The sequence below is a fragment of the Delphinapterus leucas genome, chromosome X (assembly GCF_059928025.1).
Source record: "Delphinapterus leucas isolate spDelLeu-1000000601 "Yukka" chromosome X, BTC_Dleu_Yukka2, whole genome shotgun sequence".
Taxonomy (NCBI): Eukaryota; Metazoa; Chordata; class Mammalia; order Artiodactyla; family Monodontidae; genus Delphinapterus; species Delphinapterus leucas.
This window is the reverse complement of record NC_143150.1, coordinates 79009584-79019803: the sequence shown is the minus strand read 5'-3', so window position 1 is coordinate 79019803 and position 10220 is coordinate 79009584.

Genomic DNA, 10220 nt, shown 5'->3' with positions numbered 1-10220 from the left:
CATATTTTCTATTTCTTCCTGATTCAGTCTTGGCTGGTTGTGCATTTCTAAGAATTTGTCAATTTCTTCCAGATTGTCCATTTTATTGGCATAGAGTTGCTTGTCGTAATCTCTCATGATCTTTTTTATTTCTGCACTGTAAGTTGTTACTTCTCCTTTTTCATTTCTAATTCTATTGATTTGAGTCTTCTCCCTTTTTTTCTTGATGAGTCTGGCTAGTGGTTTATCTATTTTGTCTATCTTCTCAAAGAACCAGCTTTAAGTTTTATTGATCTTTGCTGTTGTTTCCTTCATTTCTTTTTCATTTATTTCTGATCTGATTTTTATGATTTCTTTCCTTCTGCTAGCTTTGGGGTTTTTTGTTCCTCTTTCTCTAATTGCTTGAGGTGCAAGGTTAGGTTGTTTATTCGAGATGTTTCCTGCTTCTTAAGGTGGGCTTGTATTGCTATAAACTTTCCCCTTAGAACTGCTTTTGTTGCACCCCATAGGTTTTGGGTCATTGTGCTCCATTGTCATTTGTTTCTCGGTATTTTTTTTTCTTCTTTGATATCTTCAGTGATCACTTCATTATTAAGTAGTGTATTGTTTAGCCTCCATGTGTTTGTATTTTTTACAGATCTTTTCTTGTAATTGATATCTAGTCTCATGGCGTTGTGGTCCGAAAAGATGCTTGATACAATTTCAATTTTCTTAAATTTACCAAGGCTTGATTTGTGACCCAAGATATGATCTATCCTGGAGAATGTTCCATGAGCCCTTGAGAAAAATGTGTATTCTGTTGTTTTTGGATGGAGTGTCTTATAAATATCAATTAAGCCCATCTTGTTTAATGTATCATTTAAAGCTTGTGTTTCCTTATTTTCATTTTGGATGATCTGTCCATGGGTGAAAGTGGGGTGTTAAAGTCCCCTACTATGAATGTGTTACTGTCGATTTCCCCTTTTATGGCTGTTAGTATTTGCCTTATGTATTGAGGTGCTCCTATGTTGGGCGCATAAATATTTAAAATTGTTGTATCTTCTTCTTGGATCGATCCCTTGATCATTATGTAGTGTCCTTCTTTGTCTCTTCTAATAGTCCTTATTTGAAAGTCTATTTTGTCTGATATGAGAATTGACACTCGCGCTTTCTTTTGGTTTCCATTTGCATGGTATATCTTTTTCCATCCCCTTATTTTCAGTCTGTATGTTTCTCTAGGCCTGAAGTGGGTCTCTTGTAGGCAGCATATATAAGGGTCTTGTTTTTGTAACCATTCAGCCAATCTGTGTCTTTTGCTGGGAGCATTTAGTCCATTTACATTTAAGGTAATTATCAATATGTATGTTTCTATTCCCATTTTCTAAATTGTTTTGGGTTCGTTATTATAGGTCTTTTCCTTCTCTTGTGTTTCTTGTCTAGAGAAGTTCCTTTAGCATTTGTTGTAAAGCTGGTTTGGTGGTGCTGAACTCTCTCAGCTTTTGCTTGTCTGTAAAGGTTTTAATTTCTCCATCAAATCTGAATGAGATCCTTGCTGGGTAGAGTAGTCTTGGTTGCAGGTTTTTCTCCTTCATCACTTTCAGTATGTCCTGCCACTCCCTTCTGGCTTGTAGGGTTTCTGCTGAGAGATCAGCTGTTTACCTTATTGGGATTCCCTTGTGTGTTATTTGTCGTTTTTCCCTTGCTGCTTTTAATATGCTTTCTTTGTATTTAATTTTTGACAGTTTGATTAATATGTGTCTTGGCGTATTTCTCCTTGGATTTATCCTGTATGGGACTCTCTGTGCTTCCTGGACTTGATTAACTGTTCCCTTTCCCATATTAGGAAAGTTTTCAACTATAATCTCTTCAAATATTTTCTCAATCCCTTTCTTTTTCTCTTCTTCTTCTGGAACCCCTATAATTTGAATGTTGGTGCGTTTAATGTTGTCCTAGAGGTCTCCGAGACTGTCCTCAGTTCTTTTCATTCTTTTTTCTTTATTCTGCTCTGCAGTAGTTATTTCCACTATTTTATCTTCCAGGTCACTTATCCGTTCTTCTGCCTCAGTTATTCTGCTATTGATCCCATCTAGAGTACTTTTAATTTCATTTATTGTGTTGTTCATCGTTGCTTGTTTCATCTTTATTTCTTCTAGGTCCTTGTTAACTGTTTCTTGCATTTTCTCCATTCTATTTCCAAGATTTCGGATCATCCTTACTATCATTATTCTGAATTCTTTTGCAGGTAGACTACCTATTTCCTCTTCATTTGTTAGGTCTGGTGCATTTTTATCTTGCTCCTTTATCTGCTGTGTGTTTTTCTGTCTTCTCATTTTGCTTATCTTACTGTGTTTGGGGTCTCCTTTTTGCAGGCTGCAGGTTCGTAGTTCCCGCTGTTTTTGATGTCTGTCTCCAGTGGCTAAGGTTGGTTCAGTGGGTTGTGTACGCTTCCTGGTGGAGGGGACTAGTGCCTGTGTTGTGGTGGATGAGGCTGGATCTTGTCTCTCTAGTGGGCAGATTCACGTCTGGCTGTGTGTTTTGGGGTGTCTGTGGCCTTATTATGATTTTAGGCAGCCTCTCTGCTAATGGGTGGGGTTGTGTTCCTGTTTTGCTAGTTGTTTGGCATAGGTTATCCAGCACTGTAGCTTGCTGGTTGTTGAGTGAAGCTCGGTGCTGTTGTTAAGATGGAGGTCTCTGGGAGTTTTTCGCCATTTGATATTATGTGGACTATAATCTCTTCAAATATTTTCTCAGTCCCTTTCTTTTTCTCTTCTTCTTCTGGAACCCCTATAATTCGAATGTTGGTGCGTTTAATGTTGTCCCAGAGGTCTCTGAGACTATCCTCAGTTCTTTTCATTCTTTTTTCTTTATTCTGCTCTGCAGTAGTTATTTCCACTATTTTATCTTCCAGGTCACTTATCCGTTCTTCTGCCTCAGTTATTCTGTTATTGATCCCATCTAGAGTACTTTTAATTTCATTTATTGCGTTGTTCATCATTGCTTGTTTCATCTTTATTTCTTCTAGGTCCTTGTTAACTGCTTCTTGCATTTTGTCCATTCTACTTCCAAGATTTCGGATCATCCTTACTATCATTATTCTGAATTCTTTTTCAGGTAGACTGCCTATTTCCTCTTCATTTGTTAGGTCTGGTGCATTTTTATCTTGCTCCTTCATCTGCTGTGTGTTTTTCTGTCTTCTCATTTTGCTTATCTTACTGTGTTTGGGGTCTCCTTTTTGCAGGCTGCAGGTTCGTAGTTCCCGCTGTTTTTGATGTCTGTCTCCAGTGGCTAAGGTTGGTTCAGTGGGTTGTGTACGCTTCCTGGTGGAGGGGACTAGTGCCTGTGTTGTGGTGGATGAGGCTGGATCTTGTCTCTCTAGTGGGCAGATTCACGTCTGGCTGTGTGTTTTGGGGTGTCTGTGGCCTTATTATGATTTTAGGCAGCCTCTCTGCTAATGGGTGGGGTTGTGTTCCTGTTTTGCTAGTTGTTTGGCATAGGTTATCCAGCACTGTAGCTTGCTGGTTGTTGAGTGAAGCTCGGTGCTGTTGTTAAGATGGAGGTCTCTGGGAGTTTTTCGCCATTTGATATTATGTGGAGCTGGGACGTCTCTTGTTGACCAGTGTCCTGAAGTTGGCTCTCCCACCTCAGAGGCAGAGCCCTGACTCCTGGCTGGAGCACCAAGAGCCTTTCATCCACACAGCTCAGAATCAAAGGGAGAAAAAGTAGAGAGAATTAGTAGAAGTATGAAGAAAGAAAGAAAGAAAGAAAGAAAGAAAGAAAGAAAGAAAGAAAGAAAGAAAGAAAGAAAGAAGGAAAGAAAGTAAGAAAGGAGGGAAGGAAGGAAGAAAGAAGCAAAGAAGGAAAGGAGTCAAGAAGGAAAGAAAGGAGGGAGGGAGGAAGGAAAGAAGGAGGGAAGGAAGGAGAAAAGACAGAAAGAAAGAAGATACAGTAAAATAAAATAACGTATAATAAAGTTATTGAATTAAAAAATAATTATATAAAAAAATTAAGGGCAGATAGAGTCTTAGGACAAATGGTGGGAGCAAGGCTGTACAGACAAAATCTTACACAGAAGCATACACATACACCCTCACAAAAAGAGGTAAAGGGGAAAAATCATAAATCTTGCTCTCAGAGACCACTTCCTCAATTTGGGATGATTCGCTGTCTAAGGGAGGGAAGGAAGGAAGGAAGGAAGGAAGGAAAGAAAGAAAGAAAGAAAGAAAGAAAGAAAGAAAGAAAGAAAGAAAGAAAGAAAGAAAAAAAGAAAGAAAGAATAAAGAAAGAAGGTAAAGTATAATAAAGTTATTAAAATTAAAATTAATTATTAAGAAAAAAATTAAAAAAAAACATGGACGGATAGAACCCTAGGACAAATGGTGGAAGCAAAACTATACAGACAAGATTTCACACAGAAGCATACACATACACATTCACAAAAAGAGAAAAAGGGGAAAAAATCATAGATCTTGCTCTCGCAGCCCACCTCCTCAATTTGGGATGATTCCTTCTTTATTCATGTATTCCACAGATGCAGGGTACATCAAGTTGATTGTGGAGCTTTAATCTGCTGTTTCTGAGGCTGCAGGGAGAGATTTCCCTTTCTCTTCTTTGTTCTCACAGCTCACAGGGGCTTAGCTTTGGATTTGGCCCTGCCTCTGCGTGTAGGTCGCTGGAGGGCATCTGTGTTTTGCTCAGACAGGACGGGGTTAAAGGAGCCGCTGATTCGGGGGCTCTGGCGCACTCAGGCTGGAGTGAGAGAGGGGCAATGCGTGCGGGGCGGGCCTGCGGCGGCAGAGGCCGGCATGACATTGCACCAGCCTTAGGCCCGCTGTGCGTTCTCCCAGGGAAGTTGTCCCTGGATCCCAGGAACCTGGCAGTGGTGGGCTGCACAGGCTCCACGGAAGAGGGGTGTGGATAGTGACCTGTGCTCGCACACAGGCCCCTTGTTGGCGGCAGCAGCAGTCTTAGTGTCTCCTGCCTGTCCCTGGGGTCCGTGCTTTTAGCTGCGGCTCGCGCCCGTCTCTGGGGTCCGCATTTTTAGCCACGGCTCACGCCCATCTCTGGGGTTCGCGCTTTTAGCTGTGGCTCGCAGCCGTCTCTGGAGTTCCTTTAAGTAGCGCTCTTAAACCCCTCTCCTCACGCACCAGGAAACAAAGAGGGAAGAAAATGTCTCTTGCCTCTTCAGCAGGTGCAGACTTTTCCCCGGACTCCCTCCCGGCTAGCCGTGGTGCACTAACCCCTTCAGGCTATGTTCAAGCCGCCAAACCCAGTCCTCTCCCTGCGCTCAGATGGAAGCCCGAGACTCAGCTCACAGCCCCGCCCACTCCGGCGGGTGAGCAGACAAGTCTCTCGGGCTGGTGAGTGCCGGGCGGCACCGATTCTCTGTGCAGGAATCTCCCCGCTTTGCCCTCCGCACCCCTGTTGCTGTGCACTCCTCCGTGGCTCCGAAGCTCCCCCCTCCACCTCCTGCAGTCTCCGCCCACGGAGGGGCTTTCTAGTGTGTGGAAACTTTTCCTCCTTCACAGCTCCCTCCCACTGGTGCAGGTGCCATCCCTATTCTTTTGCCTCTGTTTCTTCTTTTTTTCTTTAGCCCTACCCAGGTACGTGGGGAGTTTCTTGCCTTTTGGGAGGTCTGAGGTCTTCTGCCAGCCTTCAGTAGGTGTTCTGTAGGAGTTGTTCCACGTGTACATGTGTTTCTGGTGTATCTGTGGGGAGGAAGGTGATCTCCGCGTCTTACCCTTCCGCCATTTTCAAGGTCCCCCAATCAGCTGCTAATTTAACCCCATCCTCTCTGAGCAAAGAACAGATGCCCTCAGGTGACCTACATGCAGAGGCAGGGCCAAATCCAAAGCTGAAACCCAGGAGCTGTGTGAACAAAAAAGAGAAAGGGAAATTTCTCCCAGCAGCCTCAAGGGTAGCAGATTAAAACACCACAATCAACTAGATGTACCCTGCATCTGTGGAAAACCTGAATAGACAATGAACCATTCCTAAATAGAGGCAGTGGACTTCGGGAGGAAATATATACATACATTTTTTTTTCCTTTTTCTCTTTTTTGAGTGTGTTTCTATATGTTTCTTTGTGTGATTTTGACTGTATAGCTTTGCTTTTACCATATGTCCTAAGGTTCTGTCTGTCTGTTTTTTTTTTTTTTGTATAGTTTTTAGTGCTTGTTACTATTGGTAGATTTGTTATTTGGTTTGATTGCGCTCTTCCTTCTTTCTTTCTTTGTTTTTTTTTCTTTTTTAAATTACTTTTTAATTTTTAATATTACTTTTAAAATCTTATTTTAATAACATTATTTTATTTTTTTCTTTCATTCTTTCTTTTTTTTTCTCCCTTTTCTTCTGAGCCGTGTGGCTGACAAGGTCTTGGTGCTCTGGCCGGGTGTCAGGGCTGTTCCTCTGAGGTGGGAGAGCCGAGTTCAGGACATTGGTCCACCACAGATGTCCCGGCTCCATGTAATATCAAACCGTAAAAGCTCTCCCAGAGATCTCCATCTCAACACTAAGACCCAGCTCCACTCAACAAAGAGCAAGCTACAGTGCTAGAGAGTCTATACCAAAAAACTAGCAACAGAGCACAACAACCCCACCCATTAGCAGAGAGGCTGCTAAAAATCAACATGTCACAGACACCCCAAAACCCACCACCAGATGCCATCTTGCCCAACAGAAAGACAAGATCCAGCCTCATCCACGAGAACACAGGCACTATTTCCTTCCACCAGGAAGCCTACACAATACACTGAACCAACCTTAGCCACTGGAGGAAGACACCAAAAACAATGGGAACTATGAAACTACAGCCTGCAAAAAGGAGAAACCAAACACAGTAAGTGAAGCAAAATGAGAAGACAGAGAAACACACAACAGATGAAGGAGCAAGGTTGAAACCCACCAGAGCAAAAAAATGAAGAGGAAATAGACAGTCTACTTGATAAAGAATTCAGAGTAATGATAGTAAAGATGATGCAAATCTTGGAAATAGAATGGAGAAAATAACAGAAACATTTAAAAATGACCTAGAAGAACTAAAAAACAAACAATGATGAACAAGATAAATGATATAAAAATTCTCCAGAAAGAAATTATACCAGATTAACTGAGGCAGAAGAAAGGAAAAGTGACCTGGAAGATAAAATAGTGGAAATAACTACTGCAGATCAGAATAAAGAAAAAAAATTGAAAAGAATGGAGGACAGTCTCAGAGACTTCTGGGACAAGAGTAGATGTACAAACATTCGAATTATAGGGGTCCCAGAAGAAGAAGAGAAAAAGAAAGGGATTGAGAAAATATTTGAAGTGATTATAGTTGAAAACTTGCCTAATATGGGAAAGGAAATAATTAATCACGTTCAGGAAGTGCAGAGAGTCCCATACAGGATAAATCCAAGGAGAAACACGATAGGACACATATTAATCAAACTATCAAAAATGAAATACAAAGAAAAAATATTAAAAGCAGCAAGGGAAAAGGAACAAATAACATACAAGGGAATCCCCATAAGGTTAACAGCTGATCTTTCAGCAGAAACTCTGCAAGCCAGAAGGGAGTGGCAGGACATATTTAAAGGGATGAAAGGGAAGAGCCTACCACCAAGATTATTCTACCCAGCAAGGATCTCATTCAGATTCGATGGGAAACTAAACGTTTACAGACAAGCAAAAGCTAAGAGAATTGAACACTAACAGCTTTACAACAAATGCTAAAGGAACTTCCCTAGGCAGGAAACACAAGAGAAGGAAAAGACCTAGAATAACAAATCAAAACCAATTAAGAAAATGGTAATAGGAACATACATATCGATAACTACCTAAAATGTATATGGATTAAATGCACCAACCAAAAGATCTAGAGTAGCTGAATGGATACAGAAACAAGACAGGTATGTATGCTGCCTACAAGAGACGCACTTCAGACCTAGGTACACATACAGGCTGAAAGTGACGGGATGGAAAAGGATATTCCATGCAAATGGAAATCAAAAGAAAACTGGAGTAGCAATTCTCATATCAGACAAAATAGACTTTAAAGTAAAGACTTGAGGACACGACGGGGGAAGGACCAGCTGGGATGAAGTGAGAGAGTGGCATGGACTTATATATACTTACAAATGTGAAATAGACAGCTATTGGGAAGCAGCTGCATAGTACAGGGAGATCAGCTCGGTGCTCTGTGACCACCTAGAGAGGTGGGATAGGGAGGGTGGGAGGGAGATGCAAGATGGAGGAGATATGGGTATATATGTATATGTATAGCTGATTCACTTTTTTATAAAGCAGAAAGTAACACACCATTGTAAAGCAATTATACTCCAATAAAAATGTTTAAAAAATTAAAAAATAAAAATAAAAGTACCAAAAAAAATTCATTGCCATACTCAAGGTCAACTAGGTTTTCTTTTGTGCTATCCTCTAGGAGTTTTATAGGTTTTCATTTTACATGTAGATATCTGTGATCAAGTTTTAGGTAATTTTTGTGAAGGTGATAAAGTCCGTGTCTAGATTCCTTTTTTTTTTTAAGTTTGTATGTGGATGTCCAGTTGTTCCAGCAGTTGTTCAAAAGTTTATCTTTGCTCCACTGTATTGTATTTGCTACTTTGTCAAATATCAGTTGATTAAATTTATCTGGGTCTATTTCTGTGCTCTCTATTCTGTTCCATTGATCTATTTGTATATTATTTTGCCAATAGCACACTGTCTTGGTTACTGTAGGTTTATAGTAAAAAAAAGTTTATAGGTTTATAGTTGAAGTTCAGTAGTGTCAGCCCTCCATTGTTCTTATCATTCAATATTGTGTTGGTTAGTATGGGTCTTTTGCCTCTCTCTATAAACTTCATAATCATTTTCTTGATATTTATAAAATAACTTGCTGGGATTTTGACTGGATTTGCACTGAATCTATAGATCAAGTTGGGAAGAACTAAATATTTAGTCTTCCAATCCATGGAGAAGGGCTATCTCTCTATTTATTTAATCTTTGAGTTCCTTCATCAGAATTTTGTAGATTTCCTCATGTATATCTTGTACATGTTTTATTAAATTTATACCTATATATGTGATTTTTTCAAGTGCTAATATAAAGTGGTATTATTTTAAAATTTATTTTTTATATTTGAATTATAATTAAACTATAATTTAATTTATAATTAAATTAAATTTAATTGGGTATTAATTTCAAATTCTACTTGTTCATTATTGGTATATAGTGAATCGATTGACTTCTGTATATTAACCTTGTATCCTGCAACCTTGATATAATTGCTTATTACTCCCAGGAGATTTTCTGTCCAGTCTTCCATGTTTTCTACATATAATCATGTCATCTGTAAACAAAGACAGTTTTATGTCTTCCTTCCCAATCTGTATACCTTTTATTTCCTTTCCTTGTCTATTACATTAGCTAGGACTTCCAGTATGATGTTGAGAAGGAGTGGTGACAGGGGACATCCCTGCTTTGTTCCTAATCTTAGGCTTTGAGTTGCTCACCATTAGTTATGACGTTATCTGTAGGATATTTGAAGATATTCTTTATCAAGTTGAGGAAGTTCCCTTATATTCCTAGTTTACTGAGAGAATGTTGGATATTGTCAAATGCTCTTTCTGCAACTGTTGACATTATGACTTTTCTTTTTAGCATGTTTCTGTGATGGATTACATTAACTGATTTTCAAATGTTGTACCACCCTTGCATACCTGGAATAAATCCCCTGTTGTTATGGTGTATAATTCTTTTCTTTTCACTTTTATTTATTCAGTTTATTGTTTGAGCACCCACCTGCCCGCAGGGACAGGAGTTCCCCTTATTTCCCAAAACCTCCTCCAACCACCCTACTTGGGCAGGAACACTAGGAACTTAGTTCAAAGAAGACTGGTCCTGCTGCAAGAAGCCAGGGAGAGAGAGAAAACCAGGAAGCACACCAGTCCACTAACACCGTGGCTTGAGTCTCTGCCACATGAGGTTACAGGTGGTCCTGCACATTCTGATGGCAGGAAATTTGTTCATAGTTGCTATGATACTCCTATTAACTCAGCTCTTTTCTTTGAATCACGCCTGAAGCATCCCAGAGCTCTGAGAACGCTTCTCTTTTAGATCACAGTCCCATACTCAACCCTTTCTGCCTAATGCTTAGCACAGTGCCAGGTGGGCCACATTGGAGAAGAACCCAGCCCCAGCCTCCTGAGGTGCTGGAATAAATCTTCCCCATGGAGCCTGGTTCACTCCCCATGCATGGGACCACCTCAGCACATCCCAACAA